This window comes from Telmatherina bonti (genome assembly GCF_933228915.1).
Source record: "Telmatherina bonti genome assembly, chromosome: 3".
NCBI lineage: Eukaryota > Metazoa > Chordata > Actinopteri > Atheriniformes > Telmatherinidae > Telmatherina > Telmatherina bonti.
In genome coordinates this window covers 36,215,300-36,221,299 of record NC_136621.1, presented here as the reverse complement: position 1 = coordinate 36,221,299, position 6,000 = coordinate 36,215,300, and positions in this window count along the sequence as shown.

The window sequence follows — 6,000 nt, the reverse complement described above, 5'->3', positions numbered from 1 at the left end:
TTGGATTAAGCTCTTTATACACAGTTTAGTATTTAAAGCCACTGACTGTCTTTTGTTTTGTCCAGCTCTTCAAATCAGCAAGACAGTTCAGAAAGGAGCAGATCCCCCAGCACAGAGAGGCTCTGTGCTGCTGAGAGGGAAATGACTCGACTTGATCCGTCTCCCCCCAGAGGAATTGAAAGCTCTTGGATGGGTGACAGAAGGAGCAGAGACAGGTCCCGCCGGGCTTCAGGTCACTTGCATACTGCATCCTCAACTCTGTGACATCTTAATCTTGACTTTCGTCACAATTAAGCAACATTGTCGTCTGTAATATTTCTGCTCATGCACTTTTACAGGCTATGTAATAAGACAATGATCACAGGCTTGTATGATTTTCAGAATCCAGAGGAGAAAGGGAAAAGGAGAGTGGCTACTTCTCCCCTGACAGAAGAGGTGATGGTGCACAGCAGATGGAGGAGGTCAACAAACGTAAATATCATTTCTATGAGAGGGGCCGTCCCCTCCCAAGCAACTATGTTCCTGAGCCCAAAGCCTGCGTGCCCTACAGGAACGTCAACCTCGGACTGCCCTCTCAGAGAAGAACTCCCGAGACGTATATGCAGGAAACTTGGAGAAGTGAATCCCCACAGAGATACACGTACCACTCCAACTTTAGACGAGGTACTGACTCACAAAGAAATTCTCCAACACGCCACGGTTCTGTGAGTCCAGAGCGCTACAAGCTGACTGAATCCTCTGTAGAGCCAAGGAGAGGGAGCTCCCTCAGCAGGAGTCAGGGTAGGGCTCAACCTTCATCCCATGGCTCCTCTCAGCATCTATCACGCGGCGCTTCGTGCCATGCTTCAGGCAGGTCCAGTCCAAACCGCAGGAGGGGGTCCACAGCCTCAAGAACAGCATCACCCACTAGAACCTCCAATTCTCACAGACGCACAGACTCTTTGCTTTCACAGAGTGCGGAGTATGAAGCTCAAAAGCGTTGCAGCCAAGAGTCGAGAAGTCCATCCCAAGCTTCAAACAAGCACAGTTTGGACTCTGAGAAGCTGTACAAAAATCTGGAGTCAATCTCCCGCCGTGGCTCCTCAGCTGTCCAGCAGAACTCATATGAAGGATATCAGGCATCCCCTCGAATCAGAACAGCTACCAGCAGTTTGGCCAACACTCAAACTCTCAACAGCCGTGAAGTATCGCCATCCAGGTACAGCTACAGTCCTCGCAGCCGAGCCTCACAAAGAGAGCCAGACTCTAGGGACAGCAGACTCAGTCGCTCCCAAGGCTCCTGGCAGGGGTCTTCACACTCTGTACTCAGCCTTCCACCATCACATGGCTCATCTTTCTCTAGGCAGGCTGCAGATCCTCAAGCACTTGGTGAATTTCTGTCGCCCGTTGCTGTCACAGAAACTGATAAGGCCGATGAGGGGGGTCAGAACGTCAGCGGGGAAAGAAGCAGAAGCAACATGAGGCGAGGCATGGAGGCCTTGTTGATCTCTGAACCCAAAAAAACCGCTGCAGAACTGGAGGAGGTGAGTGACTCGTGTGTAACTTGTTGACTCTGGACAGTGCTAGAATGTTTCGATTATTAATTATTATTATTATTATTATTATTATTATTATTATTATTATTATTATCATCTGTAGAATGAACTTTTATTAAACTTCTTCTATGACTTGGTAGCTTATAGAAGCACCTTCACTAACAGTAAATTAAGATTTTGCTTTTTGGTCTGGCAGTACAATATCAGACTTATTGCAACAATCATTGAGGTTTGTACCAAATTTTCAGCATTTTTGTTGTTTTTTTGTTTTTTTTTTGTAATTTTGCTTCTACTGGGATTACTGTCATTTTGTATGACCCAGTTCTGTCCAAACTTGAGACGTCACTCAGGGTGAACTCACATTTGACATTAAAATACTTTCATGTATGTGTTTGCATTTACTGACAGCATTAATGATTAAATTAAAGCAAATGTTTTGCTTATGTGAACAGAGAGGTGTATCTGGTAAAGCATAAATTAAATTAGTTTGATTTTTCATTTGTTTTTTTTTTTCATTTTTTTTACAGCTACAAGTACATTACCAGGCACTTTAGTAAATGTGCTTTACTTAAAACTGGATAAAATGGACGTCAAAAATTATGCCTCAGAAGAAAGTGATGGATTTATTTAATTTAAATAAACGTGAATTTTTTTTTTTTTTTTTAAATCTGTTTTGAGTTTTTGCTTAATCTAACACTGTATGTGCACATCTAATGTAATTTTCTTGCCAAGATGTGTTTCTGGTGCTCCATATCCTCTTCCTCCCTGGAGGCTGCTGTGCTGGTTTATGGCTGTACTTGTTATAAAAACAATACCAATGCATTTTAAAAGTGTTTCACTGAAGACGCTGCTCTGTAATGTAGGTCAAATAAGTAAAATTTGTTGTGTTAGACAACTCACAATGTAGTCTTTATTTCTTTTTTAATCCAAGCTGGGGATGACCATAGAGGACTACATAGTTCTGGCTGACATACCGAAGATTCAGGTGGAGTCAGAAGAGGAACTTCCAGAGCGGAGATGGCGAAACCAAAGCCCAAGTCCATGCAGGAACCAGAAAGCCAGGACGTACAGGTTGGTGGAATGAGAATTTGGAGTTCTTTACATGTTGTTATAAAGGACCTCAGAGAGGTCAGGACTTTAATTTGGGATAGGATAGCAGGCAATAGTCTTACTAAACAAAAACTAATGCTGGAATCTGGAGGGAAAGCAGGAGTCAGAGCCACAGAAAGGAGGAACGGAAGTCCATCTGTCCATGAACGAGGTCTAACGAGTGAATGTGAGGCTGGTGCTTAAAAGGCTGCAGGTGTGGATGATTAGTATTCAGGTGATTGACAGCAAGGAGCCAGAAAAGGCTCCATTTTCTATAAGGACCCCGTTTCTTGCAACTCCCCACCTGACTCCAGTCTATGCTTAAACCATATTTGTCTTCAGGCTTTTATTAGGGAAATAATACCTGATTTTATTTTGATCTTGTTAAGAAAAATGCTTTTTACTCAATAAATAATGTGGTAATTTTATAATAAAGAAAGATAAAAAAAAAAAAAAAAGTATTGATTGTGCATAAATGACTCCAGGCTTTTTTAGTTGGTGGAAGCTGCTAATGCTAACTAGCCTCTAAACTTTCCACAACGTTTTTTCTCTGGCAGTTGCTAAATGAGGGACGTTGCTATAGCAATGACGGCGTCCCTCCTAGAGCGTGACAGATCTTATAAACAGAACAGCAAGGCCAATGAGGGGAAAGCTGGGGATTTAAGTGAAAAAAGTTTAAGTGTAAATGTCTCATACCAAAACAGTAAATTTACTGAAAGAGGCGAGTTTTCCCTGGAGAATCAAGCACAAATATGAGATGTGCACGTTATTGTGTGCATGTCAAGTGGGTGGAGAGGTTAAGGGAAACCAGGGGTGTTTAGGAAAAACAGTTAGGGGCTTGCACTTCAAACTAAGCTGTTTGTAAAGCTCATTTTTACTCACTTCTCGCCACAAATGATGCATTCAGTGTCCTTTCCTGTCCTTTTTATCGAGCCAAAGTTGAGATGATGTAGGATTACTTCTTTTCTTTTCATTGGGAATCACCTCACTGTGGTGTTTAACACACATGTTACATTAGAGAAAAAGAGCAGGAGAATTAAGATTACTAGGATAAACACTAACTACTCCTCAAATGTAGCTCCAAAAGCTCACTGACCTCACTAAACCACACAGTACATGGATGGAGACCATAAGGATGTACTGTATGTTTTGAAATATTGTTGTATTTCAGATTTTAATGACCCTCATTGCTTCACATGCTTTCAAAAGTTTATGACAGCAAAACATATAAACATTGCAAAGATACACCTCAAATCTTCACTATGTAGACATCACCTTAAATCTAACAATCACACAGGTTCTGTACAGTCAAAACTTTGCTAACTCGCTGCTCTCTTTGGGCAACCAAGGTCGCAAAACCGTTAGTACAAAAGACAGAAAAGCCAAGCAGGTCAGGTGATCTGACCACGAGTAAATCGCCTCACGTTGTAGCAAAAGAAAAGACACGAGCTTAGTTTTTGCACGATTGGATGAGAGTTCTACAAGAAAATACAAAATGACATAAACTACAGTGTGTTTTAAGTGTCATTTACACATCTGTCTCTGAAGGTATCAAGATGAAACAGGAGCTTATGGTTCGAGGCTTGAAGAGGACAGGGGAAGGGTCAGAGAGAGGGGGAGAGACAGACGAGAAAAATGTCGGGACTCTGACACCGAGCGATCATCTCGGAGACAGTCAGCAGCCTCTCTTCATACACAGGTATGATGCAACGGATGCAAATGTAACTAAAGTTTACTGAAACAGTCATCAAAAGGGTGTTTATTTATTTAAAAGTCTTCAGGGGAGCAAAGCGGCAAACACAGATCTAAGAGGGAGAAGGAACGAGCTCCTGCTGAGCTTCCACAGACACAGGTGAGCACATTCTCAGGAGTAAATCACATGAAGGTTTTAAAGAAAATGGGTCATTTATGGATTCACTGTGATGCAGCTAGATGTTTATGCCGTCTCTTCTGCCTTTTCTGCACTCGCTCTGGAAATGCTTGCAGGCAAAAAGCTATTAGTTAGCACTATGTGTTGTAGGGCAGCGTGTTCATATGATTTATCAGGTTTATTAATAGGCTCAAGGGAAGTTTTGCAAAAGTATCTTGCAGAGTCCGTGCTAAAAAACTGCTTATTCATTGTAAAGTGATGGATGACCACAAAACAAAATTAAATTCTGCTTTTTCTCTACTGAGAACTTTTAACTTTTTTACTGAGATCAACTTTTTATTTTCTCTCTCTGCTGCATGCTAATGTTGGACACTTGGTGCTTGGTGAGTATTTCCTGTTGTGTTCACATGCTTTCAAGTGATTCTGCACATGTTTAAGCACCAGTTCCTGTTTCTCCTCATATATAAAGTGTTGATAACTGTTAGAAACGACACATCTTCCTGTTTTGTGTTCCCATTCTGCAAGATGTTTCCCATTTTTCATATTTCACTCTGTAGCCCATGTCTCAGTGCACGCGTCAGAGTTATGCAGTTATCTTAAAGGAGACGTTTGTGTCTGCGACTGACAGTTTCCGCTTCCTCTGGTTTCACACTCAAATGTGAAAGCAAACCACAGCTGAATGCTTTTAACACACTTGCTTTTAATTCTTTACATGCAGATGGTTTTACTTGAAGGGGTGGATGTCCAGACTGGATGAAGAAGGCAAGGTAAATATCTGTTGTTGAGAAATTGTTTCCTAACCAAGTTGGTTTAGTTTCTGTTGTGACCACAGTTTGAGGGCCTGACAGTCTGAAACAATCCACACTAGCTGCCACAGCGACATGCTTCAGATCTGATGCAAACTTGGACTTTACAACTGTTTACAGTCTAACGGCATTTACAAAATCTTCCATTTGCTTTTTGAACTTTTATTATTAAGCAAACACAAGTATGAAGGAAATTATTTTCAGTGTCTAGACCGACCAGTTTTCTTGTAGCTTTATTGTTTTACCAGTCCATAATTAATGTCATCAGCACACTATAAAGTGTACAGAGGGATTTTTTAGGATTGTGTGACATCAGTATTCCTGTCATATAAACCTTTTAATAATTTGGTAACCTGTGAGTGTAATTGTTGTAGTTTTTCATAAGATTATGTGCTTATCTTTTCTGAATGTAAGATATCAGCTATCAACTGTTGTTACCATTATTGAGTCCCCTCTTGGTGGCACTCCACATATGTTTCAGTAGGACTCAGATCTGACCTGGAGGCAAGGGAATCAAGCACACATACTCATCTGAGAAGAAAAACTGTTTTAAGTCCTGCATAATTAGGTCATATGTCACTGCATCAATACATAATACATACAGTAAGCAAGTCATCAATGCCATGGATGATTATGAACCCTCAATGTGCCCAATTTGTTGCAAATTTGCATTTAGAAATATTCTGTCTGTGTGATCATG